General features: G+C 45.7%; 1 pseudogene; it reads left to right on the top strand.

Moving 5' to 3' along the window:
- The window catches only part of LOC138665199 (L-xylulose reductase-like), a 43,501-nt pseudogene that overhangs the window by 4,981 nt on the left and 16,759 nt on the right, over positions 1-21,761 (top strand).

Raw genomic sequence — 21,761 nt, 5'->3', positions numbered from 1 at the left:
ATACAGTCTCAAGACGGATAAGTAACTGTCTACACGGTTATTCTGTCATCGTGCTTCCCCTAGTTGGTGCTATCCTGAGACAGTGCTGTAGGCAGTAATGTTCCTTGACACTGGCTCCACACATGCTCAGTGTGCTGTAGGGGACCAATGAGTCAGATCATGTAGATTATCTAATATATAATTGCCTAGAATACTACTTCCTGCAATTTGTGCCAACTTCCGTGGCTTTGTCCGGAGCTAATGTCCGGAGCTAATGTCCGGAGCTAATGTCCGGAGATAAGTGACGTCAACAGTGTCCAGTGTCTGATTGGTTGCCGCCTGCTGCGAGCGACCAATCAGAAACGTGCCGTACTGTGACACACTCCGCCCGCCATTTTGGTGTGATTTTTGAATTTTTACCTCACAGCAAGTTTCTACTGCGTGGAGGCGGGCCCAGTGACGTTGCTCTTCAAGCTCCTGCCGAATTTCGTCAAAAAAATGATAATACCATTTACCAAAACTATATATATTTAGTTGTGAAGTGGTTCAGTGACATTTTCACACCAATTTTGAACTTTTGTTTGGTGTTTTCTCCATATACTGCCTATTATTTTTGTTCTTTCTTACTATTATTTATTAATTGTATTATTCTTACATTTGAATAAATAAAGTATATATGGATTCTAGACTCCCGATTCTTTAGAATCGGGCTGCCATCTTGTCTAATATATAAAGCTGAATGTGTGTGTGTGTGTGTGTGTGTGTATGTGTGTATGTCCGGGATTGGCATCTGCACCGTCGCAGCTACAGCCACAAAATTTTGCACAGTCACACGTCTGGACCCCGAGAGCGTCATAGGCTATGTTGTGAGGTGAAATTTTAACCCCGTGCTTTCCAATTCACCAAACAATTTTGCCCCTATCTACATAATGGGGAAAAAGTGAAAGGAAAAGTGATGGAGGCGTCGCAGCTACAGCCACAAAACTTTGCACAGTCACACGTCTGGACCCCAAGAGCGTCATAGGCTATGTTGTGAGGTGAAATTTTAACCCCGCGTGTTCCAATTCACCAAACAATTTTGCCCCTATCTACATAATGGGGGAAAAAGTGAAAGGAAAAGTGTTGGAGGCGTCGCAGCTACAGCCACAAAATTTTGCACAGTCACACGTCTGGACCCTGAGAGCGTCATAGGCTATGTTGTGAGGTGAAATTTTAACCCCGTGCTTTCCAATTCACCAAACAATTTTGCCCCTATCTACATAATGGGGAAAAAGTGAAAGGAAAAGTGATGGAGGCGTCGCAGCTACAGCCACAAAACTTTGCACAGTCACACGTCTGGACCCCAAGAGCGTCATAGGCTATGTTGTGAGGTGAAATTTTAACCCCGCGCTTTCCAATTCACCAAACAATTTTGCCCCTATCTACATAATGGGAAAAAATTAAAGGAAAAGTGTAGGAGGCAAATTGACAGCTGCCAGATGTGAACAAGGGGGACTTAAAGAATGAGAGCGATGGCGCCAAAGAGTATATACCGTACAGTTGCTAAGGTGGGGCCCCGACATGGGATACTCACCACACACGGGGATATGAACACACATACAAAATGCGCCACACACTACCACGTGCTTGAACACATATTACCCTCAGCACACATTTCACCACAAATACACCAACCTCGCCACATAAAAGTCGAAACACAAAAGTCGCCGCTCAAAACTCGCCACGCGCAGAACTCGCCACATGCAAAAACTAGGCTCTTGCAAAACTCGCCACAAGTTCAAAACTGACCTCATGGAAAACTCGCCACACGCAAAACTTGCACACGCGGAAAAATTGCCACATGCACAAAAGTTGCAACACATGCAAAAGTTGCCTCACACAAAACTTGCACATACTCAAAAGGCACCACACATAAAACTCGCCACGCGCAAAACTTGCTGCACACAACTTGCTACACTAACCTGTCACATGCAACTCGACACACAAAAAGTTGCTACACGCATGTTGCCACACAAAACTCATCTCACAAAAGTCGCTACATGCATGTCGCCACACGCAACTCAACACACACAACTTGACAAACGAAACTCGCCCTAAAACACACACAAGTCTGGTATTATCCTTCAAAAATAAAAATCTGATTAATAAGCAGACAAACTACAACAAATGTACCATATAGGAAATACGGCAGCTGTCAGTCACATGAACTGTCTATTATGTGTATGTGTGAGCTAATATATACTGCCAGGGGGAGGGCTTCCTGTTGGCTGGGGATTTATCAGGCTGCCAATTTAGCTTACAAATACTGAGGTAAAAATACTGAGCAAATAATGTGTGAACAAGGTCTAATACAGGAGGAGATGACACACAGGTATATACTATATACAGGGGAGATGACACACAGATATATACTATATACAGGAGAGATGACACACAGGTATATACTATATAGAGGAGGAGATGACATACAGGTACATATATATACAGGAGGAGATGACATACAGGTATATACTATATACAGGAGGAGATGACACACAGGTATATACTATATAGAGGAGGAGATGACATACAAGTACATATATATACAGGAGGAGATGACATACAGGTATATACTATATACAGGAGGAGATGACACACAGTTATATACTATATACAGGAGCAGATGACCTACAGGTATATACTATATAGAGGAGGAGATGACATACAGGTATATGCTATATATAGAAGATGACATGCAGGTATATACTATATAAAGGAGGAGATGACACACAGATATATACTATATACAGGGGAGATGACACACAGGTATATACTATATACAGGAGGAGATGACATACAGGTATATACTATATATAGAAGGAGATGACATTCAGGTATATACTATATATAGGGGAGATGACACACAGCAGGTATATACTATATACAGGGGAGATGACATACAGGTATATACTATATACAGGAGATGAAATACAGATGTATACTATATATAAGGGAGATGACAAACATGTATATACTGAGGTGATGAGGTTAAAATGAGAGGTGTGAGGTGAAAATGAAAAGGTGTGAGTGCAAAATGAGAGGAGTGAGGAAAAATAGTGGAGTGATCAGAAAATGACAGATGTGAGGTTGAAGTGACAAGTGTTAGGGGGGAATGAGACGAGTGAGGGAGAAAATGAGAGGTGTGAGGGGGAAAATGAAAGATGTGATTGGGAAAATGAGAGGCGTGATGGGAAAATAAGACAAGTGAGGTGCTATAACTAACCACAGATATTTACTATGCCCAGGCAACGCCGGGCTCTTCAGCTAGTATTATAATATAATCCATACCTTTGAAGACCCAGCACCATCCCCTCTGTAAACTAGTTAATAGCTTTACTAATCTTCTCTGGATAGGTTGTCAACAGCTGTTCCTGTCAATGATGGGAGCCGGTAGCCCAGTGAAATCCACTTCTAGGCCAGGGACACACACACAACGTATAAAAAAAGGTCCGTTTTTCACGGACGAGAATCGCACAAATGTTACCAAAACAATGATCCGTGTGCAGTGCGAGGATGAGATTTTCTCGCAACAAATGATCCGTATGACATCCGTGTGACATCCGTATGGCATCCGTATGGCGAGATTTTCTCACACACTTGCAAAATGAGCAAATAATGGCTGAGCCTTTCCTGTCACCTGCCCAATGCCTGAGAATTTCTCTCAAGTCACACTGATGGTCCGTGTGCTGTGCTATTTTTTCTCACCCCCATAGACTTTCATTGGCGATTCTCGGCCGAGATACGCGGACAATCGCAGCATGCTGCGATTTAACTCGGATCAAGAATATGGCCGAGAAAATATCGGATGATGGGAGCTGCCCCATAGATTAACATTGGGACGAGTGCTGTGCGTTTTTTTATCGCATTGCACTCGTCCGTATTACGGTCTAGTGTGACCCCGGCCATAGTCTCTGAATGGCTCTCACTGGGGATAAAATGAAGGCGGTCAGTCACCGAAACCCCCCGGGTGTGTAAGGTTTTGGTTGTGGTGATCTTAAATATGTATTCACCTGTGGTTAGCTCAATAGGGATCTGTTTGGGATCCATAAGAGCCAGCTCTGTTTGGTAACTGGAGTCAAATGATCCCGAAAACCAAAAAGAGCCGATCTACCCAGCACTAGTCTTAGGGGCCTAAAAAGCCTGAAAAGCCTCCCTGACTTCTGCTCCTCTTGCCTGTACACATCCCCACCTTGCTGTGGTTTACAGGCAGCGTTCCCCCATGGCTGTTCTTTACGGACAGGTTAGGTTCCATTCAAAGAAAAGACCGGACATTTTTGTACTCTGCGACTGCTAGAGGTCACATTACCACATGTAATGGCTGAGGAACGGAATTTTATCGGCAGGTAAATTAGAAAGATTCTTCATGTCACTTAGGCATTACTGTTTTAATAATCTGCCTGGAAATCCTCTGTGCCAAACACTGGAAATGCAAAATGTATTTATTGTGGCGCCTGACACTTTGTATTGAATAATAAAATAGGAACCTTCAGAATTCTATCCTTTTAACCACTTAAAGGGACTCCGTCAGCCCAGAATTACTGTTCAGACCAAGTACTGGTGCTCAGTGCATCATGGCAGGGCCAATCATTTACATGCACCTTCCCGCCTGCTCATTTTCCATCTATTTCCACCTTTCCCTGCCCTGTGAAGCCAGAGCGGTGAATCAAAGAAGAGGGGGTGGGGTGGAGCTGGTGGAATCTGACAGCAATTTTTTGCTAGGTAATCTCACATCGTATAGTGAAAGAAAGATGCTAATCAGTGATGGAGGAGGAGTTGGACTACCCTGCATATGCCAAGTAGTCTTGTAATGATAATCTTTTGTTGATAAAATGCTGATTGTATTGGAAGTACAGCAAGTGACGCGTCACTGGAATCAGTGTGTCTGCCCCTACGTCATGCTGCTCTCAGATTAAATAGTAAATCCTGCTGACAGATTACCTTTAAATGTTTGGCCATGATGCACTGGGCGCCTGTACTTGGTTTGAACAGTCACTCTGTGCTGTTAGACTCTTTTTAAAAGTACGGTAACGTGACAGCTCCAATAACACTATTAGCCTACCGGTATGGGGTTAATCTCCAGGTTAATAGTGTTATGAAGGTGTTTTCAGAAAATCCATCCATTTTCTCATCTCACCCTCCACAGGTCCAACACAGTATTTCTGCCACTGCTCCTGGTGTATATTATTATTTACAGTACTGACATCCAGTGCTGCCGCCAATCAGCGAGCTGAGCGGCTTGTGCCATCTGCATGGGCAGAGCTGCTGCACTCACTGATTGGCTGCAACATTGCAGACAATAACAGACACCAGAACAGTGTTTCTCAACTCCAGTCCTCAAGACCCCACAACAAGGTCATGTTTTCAGGATTTCCTAAGTATTGCATAAGCGATGGAATTAATGCTTGAGCAGGTGATGGAATTATCACCTGTGCAATACTAAGGAAATCCTGAAAACTTGACCTGTTGTGGGGTCTTGAGGACCGGAGTTGAGAAACACTGCACCAGAAGAAGCAGCAAAGACTCAACTTGGGCAGGGTGAGGAAAGCAGAGTTTGTTCTTGTCAAACAATTTGCAACATTTCTTGTTTTGCAGATCCGGGTAAACTGTGTGAACCCCACCGTGATAATGACTGACAGGGGACGCGCTAACTGGAGTGACCCTCAGAAAGCTGCTCCAATGCTGAATCGGATCCCATTAGGTCGCTTTGCTGGTAATGAGGAATCAGATTCCAAAAATTCTACAGAGACCTTGTAAATGAGAGTCAGCATAACATATATATTGCCTACAGGAGGGCATCCCGTGGGTATACTTCTTAGCTTACCATTAGTTGGACATGTATAAGAGCATTTGTGACCCATTTTCTTTAAAGGGGTTTTATAGCCCTTTTTGCTGATGGCTTTGTAAGGAGAGGACATATTACCCACGTTCCCCTTGAAGACACGCGTATTGTTGTAATGTGTATTGTGACGTATGATTAGAGATAGTATGATGTTCTGCCCAACAGTAAAGACAGTTAGGGTTAATGTTTGGGACTAGCCTAGAGTGTGAGGGGCTAAAGTACAGGGACAAAGACAGTTACCTTTCAGGAAGAGAGAGAGAGGGCCTATAAGAGCAACCTGGGCTGTTATGACCTGGTGGTTAGGAGCACCCGGAATGACCTGATAGTTAAACCTCATACAGGACGAGCTCTGGGATGTGGGAGCTCTGCTGACCGCAAGCCCTAATCCTATCACACACACTAGAAATAGCCGTGGAGCGCTCCTGACCAGACCTAGGCGCCTCGTCACAGCCTAAGAACTATCTAGCCCTAGAGATAGAAAATATAGCCTACCTTGCCTCAGAGAAATTCCCCAAAGGTAAAGGAAGCCCCCCACATATATTGACTGTGAGTAAAGATGAAAGCCACAAACACAGAAATGAAACAGGTTTCAGCAAAAGGAGGCCAGACTTACTAAATAGACAGAGGATAGGAAAGGTAACTTTGCGATCAGCACAAAAACCTACAAAAGACCACGCAGAGTGTGCAAAAAAGACCTCCGCACCGACTCACGGTGCGGAGTGGCCACTCTGCATCCCAGAGCTTCCAGCAAGCAAGACAAAATCATGAAAACTAGCTGGACAAGAAAACAGTGAACAAATAATGACTATCAGGAACTTAGCTTCTGCAGGAGAAGGCAGGTCACCAGAGAGATCCAGGAGCGAACTGAACCAATGCAAAAACATTGACAGCTGGCATGGAGTAACGATCTGAGAGGAGTTAAATAGAACAGCCAACCAAAGGATAAACCACGTCACCTGTGTAAGGAACCTCAGAAGCAGCAGCTTCACTCACAGCCATCAGAGGGAGCCCATAGACAGAACTCGCCGAAGTACCATTCACGACCACAGGAGGGAGTTCGACAACAGAATTCACAACAGTACCCCCCCCTTGAGGAGGGGTCACCGAACCCTCACCAGAGCCCCCATGCCGATCAGGATGAGCCAAATGAAAGGCACGAACAAGATCGACAGCATGAACATCAGAGGCAAAAACCCAGGAATTATCTTCCTGACCATAACTGTTATGTAGGCAATCCAGTGACACAGTGTGCCAGTAATCAGAGCACATACAGTGATCTGACAATAACCCAAAAACAACAGAACGAGCTCTGAGACGTGGAATCTCTGTAGACCGCAATACCTGAACCTATCCTAAACACAACTAAAGGCAGCTGTGGATTGCGCCTGACACTACCTATGCAACTCGGCACAGCCTGAGGAACTGACTAGCCTGAAGATAGAAATACAAGCCTGACTTGCCTCAGAGAAATACCCCAAAGGAAAAGGCAGCCCCCCACATATAATGACTGTTAGCAAGATGAAAAGACAAAACGTAGGGATGAAATAGATTCAGCAAAGTGAGGCCCGATATTCTAGATAGAGCGAGGAAAGGGGGCAAAAAGACCCACCGTGCTGAACTAACGGCACGGCGGTACACCCTTTGCGTCCCAGAGCTTCCAGCAAAACGAATAGACAAGCTGGACAGAAAAAATAGCAACAAAAGCAAAGAAGCACTTATCTAAGCAGAGCAGCAGGCCACAGGAGAGATCCAAAGCTCAGATCCAACACTGGAACATTGACAAGGAGCAAGGAAGACAGAATCAGGTGGAGTTAAATAACAAGTCAGCCAACGAGCTCACCAGAACACCTGAGGGAGGAAGCCCAGAAGCCGCAGTACCACTTGTGACCACAGGAGTGAATTCAGCCACAGAATTCACAACAGTACCCCCCCCTTGAGGAGGGGTCACCGAACCCTCACCAGAGCCCCCAGGCCGACCAGGATGAGCCACAAGAAAGGCACGAACAAGATCTGGAGCATGGACATCAGAGGCAAAAACCCAGGAATTATCTTCCTGAGCATAACCCTTCCATTTAACCAGATACTGGAGTTTCCGTCTAGAGACACGAGAATCCAAAATTTTCTCCACAATATACTCCAATTCCCCCTCCACCAAAACAGGGGCAGGAGGCTCAACAGATGGAACCATAGGTGCCACGTATCTCCGCAACAACGACCTATGGAATACATTATGTATGGAAAAGGAGTCCGGGAGGGTCAGACGAAAGGACACAGGATTGAGAATCTCAGAAATCCTATACGGACCAATAAAACGAGGTTTAAATTTAGGAGAGGAAACCTTCATAGGAATATGACGAGAAGATAACCAAACCAGATCCCCAACACGAAGTCGGGGACCCACACGGCGTCTGCGATTAGCGAAAAGTTGAGCCTTCTCCTGGGACAAGGTCAAATTGTCCACTACCTGAGTCCAGATCTGCTGCAACCTGTCCACCACAGAATCCACACCAGGACAGTCCGAAGACTCAACCTGTCCTGAAGAGAAACGAGGATGGAACCCAGAATTGCAGAAAAATGGAGAGACCAAGGTAGCCGAGCTGGCCCGATTATTAAGGGCGAACTCAGCCAACGGCAAAAAGGACACCCAATCATCCTGGTCTGCAGAAACAAAACATCTCAGATATGTTTCCAAGGTCTGATTGGTTCGTTCGGTCTGGCCATTAGTCTGAGGATGGAAAGCCGAGGAAAAAGATAGGTCAATGCCCATCCTACCACAAAAGGCTCGCCAGAACCTTGAAACAAACTGGGAACCTCTGTCAGAAACAATATTCTCAGGAATGCCATGCAAACGAACCACATGCTGGAAGAACAAAGGCACCAAATCAGAGGAGGAAGGCAATTTAACCAAGGGCACCAGATGGACCATTTTAGAAAAGCGATCACAGACCACCCAAATGACTGACATCTTTTGAGAAACGGGAAGGTCAGAAATGAAATCCATCGAAATATGTGTCCAAGGCCTCTTCGGGACCGGCAAGGGCAAAAGCAAACCACTGGCACGTGAACAGCAGGGCTTAGCCCTAGCACAAATCCCACAGGACTGCACAAAAGTACGTACATCCCGTGACAGAGATGGCCACCAGAAGGATCTAGCCACTAACTCTCTGGTACCAAAGATTCCTGGATGACCAGCCAACACCGAACAATGAAGTTCAGAGATAACTTTACTAGTCCACCTATCAGGGACGAACAGTTTCTCGGCCGGACAACGATCAGGTTTATTAGCCTGAAATTTTTGCAACCCTCGCCGCAAATCAGGGGAGATGGCAGACACAATGACTCCTTCCTTGAGGATACTCGCCGGCTCAGATAAACCCGGAGAGTCGGGCACAAAACTCCTAGACAGAGCATCCGCCTTCACATTTTTAGAGCCCGGAAGGTACGAAATCACAAAATCGAAGCGAGCAAAAAATAACGACCAACGGGCCTGTCTAGGATTCAAGCGCTTGGCAGACTCGAGATAAGTAAGGTTCTTATGATCAGTCAATTCCACCACGCGATGCTTAGCTCCTTCAAGCCAATGACGCCACTCCTCGAATGCCCACTTCATGGCCAGCAACTCTCGGTTGCCCACATCATAATTACGCTCAGCAGCAGAAAACTTCCTGGAAAAGAAAGCATATGGTTTCAACACTGAGCAACCAGAACCTCTCTGTGACAAAACCGCCCCTGCTCCAATCTCAGAAGCATCAACCTCGACCTGGAACGGAAGAGAAACATCTGGTTGACACAACACAGGGGCAGAACAAAAACGACGCTTCAAGTCCTGAAAAGCTTCCACGGCAGCAGAAGACCAATTAACCAAATCAGCACCCTTCTTGGTCAAATCGGTCAATGGTTTGGCAATGCTAGAAAAATTACAGATGAAGCGACGATAAAAATTAGCAAAGCCCAGGAACTTTTGCAGACTTTTCAGAGATGTCGGCTGAGTCCAATCCTGGATGGCTTGGACCTTAACCGGATCCATCTCGATAGTAGAAGGGGAAAAGATGAACCCCAAAAATGAAACTTTCTGCACACCGAAGAGACACTTTGATCCCTTCACAAACAAAGAATTAGCACGCAGGACCTGGAAAACCATTCTGACCTGCTTCACATGAGACTCCCAATCATCTGAGAAGATCAAAATGTCATCTAAGTAAACAATCAGGAATTTATCCAGATACTCACGGAAGATGTCATGCATAAAAGACTGAAAAACAGATGGAGCATTGGCAAGTCCGAACGGCATCACAAGATACTCAAAATGACCCTCGGGCGTATTAAATGCCGTTTTCCATTCATCTCCTTGCCTGATTCTCACCAGATTATACGCACCACGAAGATCTATCTTAGTGAACCAACTAGCCCCCTTAATCCGAGCAAACAAGTCAGATAACAATGGCAAGGGATACTGAAATTTAACAGTGATCTTATTAAGAAGGCGGTAATCAATACACGGTCTCAGCGAACCATCCTTCTTGGCTACAAAAAAGAACCCTGCTCCCAGTGGTGATGACGATGGGCGAATATGTCCCTTCTCCAGGGATTCCTTCACATAACTGCGCATAGCGGTGTGTTCAGGCACGGATAAATTAAATAAACGACCTTTAGGGAATTTACTACCAGGAATCAAATTGATAGCACAATCACAATCCCTATGCGGAGGTAGGGCATCGGACTTGGGCTCTTCAAATACATCCTGATAATCAGACAAGAACTCTGGGACCTCAGAAGGAGTGGATGACGAAATAGACAAAAATGGAACATCACCATGTACCCCCTGACAACCCCAGCTGGATACCGACATAGAGTTCCAATCCAATACTGGATTATGGGTTTGTAGCCATGGCAACCCCAACACGACCACATCATGCAGATTATGTAGCACCAGAAAGCGAATAACCTCCTGATGTGCAGGAGCCATGCACATGGTCAGCTGGGCCCAGTACTGAGGTTTATTCTTGGCCAAAGGTGTAGCATCAATTCCTCTCAACGGAATAGGACACCGCAAAGGCTCCAAGAAAAACCCACAACGTTTAGCATAATCCAAATCCATCAGATTCAGGGCAGCGCCTGAATCCACAAACGCCATGACAGAATACGATGACAAAGAACATATCAAGGTAATGGACAGAAGGAATTTGGACTGTACAGTACCAATGACGGCAGACCTATCGAACCGCTTAGTGCGCTTAGGACAATCAGAAATAGCATGAGTGGAATCACCACAGTAGAAACACAGCCCATTCAGACGTCTGTGTTCTTGCCGTTCAACTCTGGTCATAGTCCTATCGCACTGCATAGGCTCAGGTTTAATCTCAGGCAATACCGCCAGATGGTGCACAGATTTACGCTCGCGCAAGCGACGACCGATCTGAATGGCCAAAGACATAGACTCATTCAAACCAGCAGTCATAGGAAAACCCACCATGACATCCTTAAGAGCCTAAGAGAGACCCTTTCTGAACAAAGCTGCCAGCGCAGATTCATTCCACAGAGTGAGTACTGACCCCTTCTTAAATTTCTGACAATATACTTCTATATCATCCTGACCCTGGCACAAAGCCAGCAAATTTTTCTCAGCGTGATCCACTGAATTAGGCTCATCGTACAGCAATCCGAGCGCCAGGAAAAACGCATCGACACCACTCAATGCAGGGTCTCCTGGCGCAAGAGAAAATGCCCAGTCCTGAGGGTCGCCGCGCAAAAAAGAAATAATAATCAAAACCTGTTGAACTGAATTACCAGAAGAATGAGGTTTCAAGGCCAGAAATAGCTTACAATTATTTTTGAAGCTCAGAAACTTAGTTCTATCACCAAAAAACAAATCAGGAATAGGAATTCTTGGTTCTAGCATAGATTTCTGATCAATAGTATCTTGAATCTTTTGTACATTTATAACGAGATTATCCATTGAAGAGCACAGAGCCTGAATATCCATGTCCACAGCTGTGTCCTGAAGCACCCTAATGTCTAGGGGAAAAAAAAGACTGAACACAGAGCTGAGAAAAAAAAATGATATCAGAACTTCTTTTTTCCCTCTATTGACAATCATTAGTTTGGCTCCTTGTACTGTTATGTAGGCAATCCAGTGACACAGTGTGCCAGTAATCAGAGCACATACAGTGATCTGACAATAACCCAAAAACAATAGAACGAGCTCTGAGACGTGGAATCTCTGTAGACCGCAATACCTGAACCTATCCTAAACACAACAAAAGGCAGCTGTGGATTGCGCCTGACACTACCTATGCAACTCGGCACAGCCTGAGGAACTGACTAGCCTGAAGATAGAAATACAAGCCTGACTTGCCTCAGAGAAATACCCCAAAGGAAAAGGCAGCCCCCCACATATAATGACTGTTAGCAAGATGAAAAGACAAAACGTAGGGATGAAATAGATTCAGCAAAGTGAGGCCCGATATTCTAGATAGAGCGAGGATAGCAAAGAGAACTTTGCAGTCTACAAAAAACCCTAAAACAAAAACCACGCAAAGGGGGCAAAAAGACCCACCGTGCTGAACTAACGGCACGGCGGTACACCCTTTGCGTCCCAGAGCTTCCAGCAAAACGAATAGACAAGCTGGACAGAAAAAATAGCAACAAAAGCAAAGAAGCACTTATCTAAGCAGAGCAGCAGGCCACAGGAGAGATCCAAAGCTCAGATCCAACACTGGAACATTGACAAGGAGCAAGGAAGACAGAATCAGGTGGAGTTAAATAACAAGTCAGCCAACGAGCTCACCAGAACACCTGAGGGAGGAAGCCCAGAAGCCGCAGTACCACTTGTGACCACAGGAGTGAATTCAGCCACAGAATTCACAACAGTACCCCCCCCTTGAGGAGGGGTCACCGAACCCTCACCAGAGCCCCCAGGCCGACCAGGATGAGCCACATGAAAGGCACGAACAAGATCTGGAGCATGGACATCAGAGGCAAAAACCCAGGAATTATCTTCCTGAGCATAACCCTTCCATTTAACCAGATACTGGAGTTTCCGTCTAGAGACACGAGAATCCAAAATTTTCTCCACAATATACTCCAATTCCCCCTCCACCAAAACAGGGGCAGGAGGCTCAACAGATGGAACCATAGGTGCCACGTATCTCCGCAACAACGACCTATGGAATACATTATGTATGGAAAAGGAGTCCGGGAGGGTCAGACGAAAGGACACAGGATTGAGAATCTCAGAAATCCTATACGGACCAATAAAACGAGGTTTAAATTTAGGAGAGGAAACCTTCATAGGAATATGACGAGAAGATAACCAAACCAGATCCCCAACACGAAGTCGGGGACCCACACGGCGTCTGCGATTAGCGAAAAGTTGAGCCTTCTCCTGGGACAAGGTCAAATTGTCCACTACCTGAGTCCAGATCTGCTGCAACCTGTCCACCACAGAATCCACACCAGGACAGTCCGAAGACTCAACCTGTCCTGAAGAGAAACGAGGATGGAACCCAGAATTGCAGAAAAATGGAGAGACCAAGGTAGCCGAGCTGGCCCGATTATTAAGGGCGAACTCAGCCAACGGCAAAAAGGACACCCAATCATCCTGGTCTGCAGAAACAAAACATCTCAGATATGTTTCCAAGGTCTGATTGGTTCGTTCGGTCTGGCCATTAGTCTGAGGATGGAAAGCCGAGGAAAAAGATAGGTCAATGCCCATCCTACCACAAAAGGCTCGCCAGAACCTTGAAACAAACTGGGAACCTCTGTCAGAAACAATATTCTCAGGAATGCCATGCAAACGAACCACATGCTGGAAGAACAAAGGCACCAAATCAGAGGAGGAAGGCAATTTAACCAAGGGCACCAGATGGACCATTTTAGAAAAGCGATCACAGACCACCCAAATGACTGACATCTTTTGAGAAACGGGAAGGTCAGAAATGAAATCCATCGAAATATGTGTCCAAGGCCTCTTCGGGACCGGCAAGGGCAAAAGCAAACCACTGGCACGTGAACAGCAGGGCTTAGCCCTAGCACAAATCCCACAGGACTGCACAAAAGTACGTACATCCCGTGACAGAGATGGCCACCAGAAGGATCTAGCCACTAACTCTCTGGTACCAAAGATTCCTGGATGACCAGCCAACACCGAACAATGAAGTTCAGAGATAACTTTACTAGTCCACCTATCAGGGACGAACAGTTTCTCGGCCGGACAACGATCAGGTTTATTAGCCTGAAATTTTTGCAACCCTCGCCGCAAATCAGGGGAGATGGCAGACACAATGACTCCTTCCTTGAGGATACTCGCCGGCTCAGATAAACCCGGAGAGTCGGGCACAAAACTCCTAGACAGAGCATCCGCCTTCACATTTTTAGAGCCCGGAAGGTACGAAATCACAAAATCGAAGCGAGCAAAAAATAACGACCAACGGGCCTGTCTAGGATTCAAGCGCTTGGCAGACTCGAGATAAGTAAGGTTCTTATGATCAGTCAATTCCACCACGCGATGCTTAGCTCCTTCAAGCCAATGACGCCACTCCTCGAATGCCCACTTCATGGCCAGCAACTCTCGGTTGCCCACATCATAATTACGCTCAGCAGCAGAAAACTTCCTGGAAAAGAAAGCATATGGTTTCAACACTGAGCAACCAGAACCTCTCTGTGACAAAACCGCCCCTGCTCCAATCTCAGAAGCATCAACCTCGACCTGGAACGGAAGAGAAACATCTGGTTGACACAACACAGGGGCAGAACAAAAACGACGCTTCAAGTCCTGAAAAGCTTCCACGGCAGCAGAAGACCAATTAACCAAATCAGCACCCTTCTTGGTCAAATCGGTCAATGGTTTGGCAATGCTAGAAAAATTACAGATGAAGCGACGATAAAAATTAGCAAAGCCCAGGAACTTTTGCAGACTTTTCAGAGATGTCGGCTGAGTCCAATCCTGGATGGCTTGGACCTTAACCGGATCCATCTCGATAGTAGAAGGGGAAAAGATGAACCCCAAAAATGAAACTTTCTGCACACCGAAGAGACACTTTGATCCCTTCACAAACAAAGAATTAGCACGCAGGACCTGGAAAACCATTCTGACCTGCTTCACATGAGACTCCCAATCATCTGAGAAGATCAAAATGTCATCTAAGTAAACAATCAGGAATTTATCCAGATACTCACGGAAGATGTCATGCATAAAAGACTGAAAAACAGATGGAGCATTGGCAAGTCCGAACGGCATCACAAGATACTCAAAATGACCCTCGGGCGTATTAAATGCCGTTTTCCATTCATCTCCTTGCCTGATTCTCACCAGATTATACGCACCACGAAGATCTATCTTAGTGAACCAACTAGCCCCCTTAATCCGAGCAAACAAGTCAGATAACAATGGCAAGGGATACTGAAATTTAACAGTGATCTTATTAAGAAGGCGGTAATCAATACACGGTCTCAGCGAACCATCCTTCTTGGCTACAAAAAAGAACCCTGCTCCCAGTGGTGATGACGATGGGCGAATATGTCCCTTCTCCAGGGATTCCTTCACATAACTGCGCATAGCGGTGTGTTCAGGCACGGATAAATTAAATAAACGACCTTTAGGGAATTTACTACCAGGAATCAAATTGATAGCACAATCACAATCCCTATGCGGAGGTAGGGCATCGGACTTGGGCTCTTCAAATACATCCTGATAATCAGACAAGAACTCTGGGACCTCAGAAGGAGTGGATGACGAAATAGACAAAAATGGAACATCACCATGTACCCCCTGACAACCCCAGCTGGATACCGACATAGAGTTCCAATCCAATACTGGATTATGGGTTTGTAGCCATGGCAACCCCAACACGACCACATCATGCAGATTATGTAGCACCAGAAAGCGAATAACCTCCTGATGTGCAGGAGCCATGCACATGGTCAGCTGGGCCCAGTACTGAGGTTTATTCTTGGCCAAAGGTGTAGCATCAATTCCTCTCAACGGAATAGGACACCGCAAAGGCTCCAAGAAAAACCCACAACGTTTAGCATAATCCAAATCCATCAGATTCAGGGCAGCGCCTGAATCCACAAACGCCATGACAGAATACGATGACAAAGAACATATCAAGGTAATGGACAGAAGGAATTTGGACTGTACAGTACCAATGACGGCAGACCTATCGAACCGCTTAGTGCGCTTAGGACAATCAGAAATAGCATGAGTGGAATCACCACAGTAGAAACACAGCCCATTCAGACGTCTGTGTTCTTGCCGTTCAACTCTGGTCATAGTCCTATCGCACTGCATAGGCTCAGGTTTAATCTCAGGCAATACCGCCAGATGGTGCACAGATTTACGCTCGCGCAAGCGACGACCGATCTGAATGGCCAAAGACATAGACTCATTCAAACCAGCAGTCATAGGAAAACCCACCATGACATCCTTAAGAGCCTAAGAGAGACCCTTTCTGAACAAAGCTGCCAGCGCAGATTCATTCCACAGAGTGAGTACTGACCCCTTCTTAAATTTCTGACAATATACTTCTATATCATCCTGACCCTGGCACAAAGCCAGCAAATTTTTCTCAGCGTGATCCACTGAATTAGGCTCATCGTACAGCAATCCGAGCGCCAGGAAAAACGCATCGACACCACTCAATGCAGGGTCTCCTGGCGCAAGAGAAAATGCCCAGTCCTGAGGGTCGCCGCGCAAAAAAGAAATAATAATCAAAACCTGTTGAACTGAATTACCAGAAGAATGAGGTTTCAAGGCCAGAAATAGCTTACAATTATTTTTGAAGCTCAGAAACTTAGTTCTATCACCAAAAAACAAATCAGGAATAGGAATTCTTGGTTCTAGCATAGATTTCTGATCAATAGTATCTTGAATCTTTTGTACATTTATAACGAGATTATCCATTGAAGAGCACAGAGCCTGAATATCCATGTCCACAGCTGTGTCCTGAAGCACCCTAATGTCTAGGGGAAAAAAAAGACTGAACACAGAGCTGAGAAAAAAAAATGATATCAGAACTTCTTTTTTCCCTCTATTGACAATCATTAGTTTGGCTCCTTGTACTGTTATGTAGGCAATCCAGTGACACAGTGTGCCAGTAATCAGAGCACATACAGTGATCTGACAATAACCCAAAAACAATAGAACGAGCTCTGAGACGTGGAATCTCTGTAGACCGCAATACCTGAACCTATCCTAAACACAACAAAAGGCAGCTGTGGATTGCGCCTGACACTACCTATGCAACTCGGCACAGCCTGAGGAACTGACTAGCCTGAAGATAGAAATACAAGCCTGACTTGCCTCAGAGAAATACCCCAAAGGAAAAGGCAGCCCCCCACATATAATGACTGTTAGCAAGATGAAAAGACAAAACGTAGGGATGAAATAGATTCAGCAAAGTGAGGCCCGATATTCTAGATAGAGCGAGGATAGCAAAGAGAACTTTGCAGTCTACAAAAAACCCTAAAACAAAAACCACGCAAAGGGGGCAAAAAGACCCACCGTGCTGAACTAACGGCACGGCGGTACACCCTTTGCGTCCCAGAGCTTCCAGCAAAACGAATAGACAAGCTGGACAGAAAAAATAGCAACAAAAGCAAAGAAGCACTTATCTAAGCAGAGCAGCAGGCCACAGGAGAGATCCAAAGCTCAGATCCAACACTGGAACATTGACAAGGAGCAAGGAAGACAGAATCAGGTGGAGTTAAATAACAAGTCAGCCAACGAGCTCACCAGAACACCTGAGGGAGGAAGCCCAGAAGCCGCAGTACCACTTGTGACCACAGGAGTGAATTCAGCCACAGAATTCACAACAGTACCCCCCCCTTGAGGAGGGGTCACCGAACCCTCACCAGAGCCCCCAGGCCGACCAGGATGAGCCACATGAAAGGCACGAACAAGATCTGGAGCATGGACATCAGAGGCAAAAACCCAGGAATTATCTTCCTGAGCATAACCCTTCCATTTAACCAGATACTGGAGTTTCCGTCTAGAGACACGAGAATCCAAAATTTTCTCCACAATATACTCCAATTCCCCCTCCACCAAAACAGGGGCAGGAGGCTCAACAGATGGAACCATAGGTGCCACGTATCTCCGCAACAACGACCTATGGAATACATTATGTATGGAAAAGGAGTCCGGGAGGGTCAGACGAAAGGACACAGGATTGAGAATCTCAGAAATCCTATACGGACCAATAAAACGAGGTTTAAATTTAGGAGAGGAAACCTTCATAGGAATATGACGAGAAGATAACCAAACCAGATCCCCAACACGAAGTCGGGGACCCACACGGCGTCTGCGATTAGCGAAAAGTTGAGCCTTCTCCTGGGACAAGGTCAAATTGTCCACTACCTGAGTCCAGATCTGCTGCAACCTGTCCACCACAGAATCCACACCAGGACAGTCCGAAGACTCAACCTGTCCTGAAGAGAAACGAGGATGGAACCCAGAATTGCAGAAAAATGGAGAGACCAAGGTAGCCGAGCTGGCCCGATTATTAAGGGCGAACTCAGCCAACGGCAAAAAGGACACCCAATCATCCTGGTCTGCAGAAACAAAACATCTCAGATATGTTTCCAAGGTCTGATTGGTTCGTTCGGTCTGGCCATTAGTCTGAGGATGGAAAGCCGAGGAAAAAGATAGGTCAATGCCCATCCTACCACAAAAGGCTCGCCAGAACCTTGAAACAAACTGGGAACCTCTGTCAGAAACAATATTCTCAGGAATGCCATGCAAACGAACCACATGCTGGAAGAACAAAGGCACCAAATCAGAGGAGGAAGGCAATTTAACCAAGGGCACCAGATGGACCATTTTAGAAAAGCGATCACAGACCACCCAAATGACTGACATCTTTTGAGAAACGGGAAGGTCAGAAATGAAATCCATCGAAATATGTGTCCAAGGCCTCTTCGGGACCGGCAAGGGCAAAAGCAAACCACTGGCACGTGAACAGCAGGGCTTAGCCCTAGCACAAATCCCACAGGACTGCACAAAAGTACGTACATCCCGTGACAGAGATGGCCACCAGAAGGATCTAGCCACTAACTCTCTGGTACCAAAGATTCCTGGATGACCAGCCAACACCGAACAATGAAGTTCAGAGATAACTTTACTAGTCCACCTATCAGGGACGAACAGTTTCTCGGCCGGACAACGATCAGGTTTATTAGCCTGAAATTTTTGCAACCCTCGCCGCAAATCAGGGGAGATGGCAGACACAATGACTCCTTCCTTGAGGATACTCGCCGGCTCAGATAAACCCGGAGAGTCGGGCACAAAACTCCTAGACAGAGCATCCGCCTTCACATTTTTAGAGCCCGGAAGGTACGAAATCACAAAATCGAAGCGAGCAAAAAATAACGACCAACGGGCCTGTCTAGGATTCAAGCGCTTGGCAGACTCGAGATAAGTAAGGTTCTTATGATCAGTCAATTCCACCACGCGATGCTTAGCTCCTTCAAGCCAATGACGCCACTCCTCGAATGCCCACTTCATGGCCAGCAACTCTCGGTTGCCCACATCATAATTACGCTCAGCAGCAGAAAACTTCCTGGAAAAGAAAGCATATGGTTTCAACACTGAGCAACCAGAACCTCTCTGTGACAAAACCGCCCCTGCTCCAATCTCAGAAGCATCAACCTCGACCTGGAACGGAAGAGAAACATCTGGTTGACACAACACAGGGGCAGAACAAAAACGACGCTTCAAGTCCTGAAAAGCTTCCACGGCAGCAGAAGACCAATTAACCAAATCAGCACCCTTCTTGGTCAAATCGGTCAATGGTTTGGCAATGCTAGAAAAATTACAGATGAAGCGACGATAAAAATTAGCAAAGCCCAGGAACTTTTGCAGACTTTTCAGAGATGTCGGCTGAGTCCAATCCTGGATGGCTTGGACCTTAACCGGATCCATCTCGATAGTAGAAGGGGAAAAGATGAACCCCAAAAATGAAACTTTCTGCACACCGAAGAGACACTTTGATCCCTTCACAAACAAAGAATTAGCACGCAGGACCTGGAAAACCATTCTGACCTGCTTCACATGAGACTCCCAATCATCTGAGAAGATCAAAATGTCATCTAAGTAAACAATCAGGAATTTATCCAGATACTCACGGAAGATGTCATGCATAAAAGACTGAAAAACAGATGGAGCATTGGCAAGTCCGAACGGCATCACAAGATACTCAAAATGACCCTCGGGCGTATTAAATGCCGTTTTCCATTCATCTCCTTGCCTGATTCTCACCAGATTATACGCACCACGAAGATCTATCTTAGTGAACCAACTAGCCCCCTTAATCCGAGCAAACAAGTCAGATAACAATGGCAAGGGATACTGAAATTTAACAGTGATCTTATTAAGAAGGCGGTAATCAATACACGGTCTCAGCGAACCATCCTTCTTGGCTACAAAAAAGAACCCTGCTCCCAGTGGTGATGACGATGGGCGAATATGTCCCTTCTCCAGGGATTCCTTCACATAACTGCGCATAGCGGTGTGTTCAGGCACGGATAAATTAAATAAACGACCTTTAGGGAATTTACTACCAGGAATCAAATTGATAGCACAATCACAATCCCTATGCGGAGGTAGGGCATCGGACTTGGGCTCTTCAAATACATCCTGATAATCAGACAAGAACTCTGGGACCTCAGAAGGAGTGGATGACGAAATAGACAAAAATGGAACATCACCATGTACCCCCTGACAACCCCAGCTGGATACCGACATAGAGTTCCAATCCAATACTGGATTATGGGTTTGTAGCCATGGCAACCCCAACACGACCACATCATGCAGATTATGTAGCACCAGAAAGCGAATAACCTCCTGATGTGCAGGAGCCATGCACATGGTCAGCTGGGCCCAGTACTGAGGTTTATTCTTGGCCAAAGGTGTAGCATCAATTCCTCTCAACGGAATAGGACACCGCAAAGGCTCCAAGAAAAACCCACAACGTTTAGCATAATCCAAATCCATCAGATTCAGGGCAGCGCCTGAATCCACAAACGCCATGACAGAATACGATGACAAAGAACATATCAAGGTAATGGACAGAAGGAATTTGGACTGTACAGTACCAATGACGGCAGACCTATCGAACCGCTTAGTGCGCTTAGGACAATCAGAAATAGCATGAGTGGAATCACCACAGTAGAAACACAGCCCATTCAGACGTCTGTGTTCTTGCCGTTCAACTCTGGTCATAGTCCTATCGCACTGCATAGGCTCAGGTTTAATCTCAGGCAATACCGCCAGATGGTGCACAGATTTACGCTCGCGCAAGCGATGACCGATCTGAATGGCCAAAGACATAGACTCATTCAAACCAGCAGTCATAGGAAAACCCACCATGACATCCTTAAGAGCCTAAGAGAGACCCTTTCTGAACAAAGCTGCCAGCGCAGATTCATTCCACAGAGTGAGTACTGACCCCTTCTTAAATTTCTGACAATATACTTCTATATCATCCTGACCCTGGCACAAAGCCAGCAAATTTTTCTCAGCGTGATCCACTGAATTAGGCTCATCGTACAGCAATCCGAGCGCCAGGAAAAACGCATCGACACCACTCAATGCAGGGTCTCCTGGCGCAAGAGAAAATGCCCAGTCCTGAGGGTCGCCGCGCAAAAAAGAAATAATAATCAAAACCTGTTGAACTGAATTACCAGAAGAATGAGGTTTCAAGGCCAGAAATAGCTTACAATTATTTTTGAAGCTCAGAAACTTAGTTCTATCACCAAAAAACAAATCAGGAATAGGAATTCTTGGTTCTAGCATAGATTTCTGATCAATAGTATCTTGAATCTTTTGTACATTTATAACGAGATTATCCATTGAAGAGCACAGAGCCTGAATATCCATGTCCACAGCTGTGTCCTGAAGCACCCT

The sequence above is a fragment of the Ranitomeya imitator genome, chromosome 2 (assembly GCF_032444005.1).
Source record: "Ranitomeya imitator isolate aRanImi1 chromosome 2, aRanImi1.pri, whole genome shotgun sequence".
NCBI classification, from domain to species: domain Eukaryota; kingdom Metazoa; phylum Chordata; class Amphibia; order Anura; family Dendrobatidae; genus Ranitomeya; species Ranitomeya imitator.
Note: the sequence above shows the minus strand (reverse complement) of the source record. Positions and strands in the feature narration are given on the sequence as shown.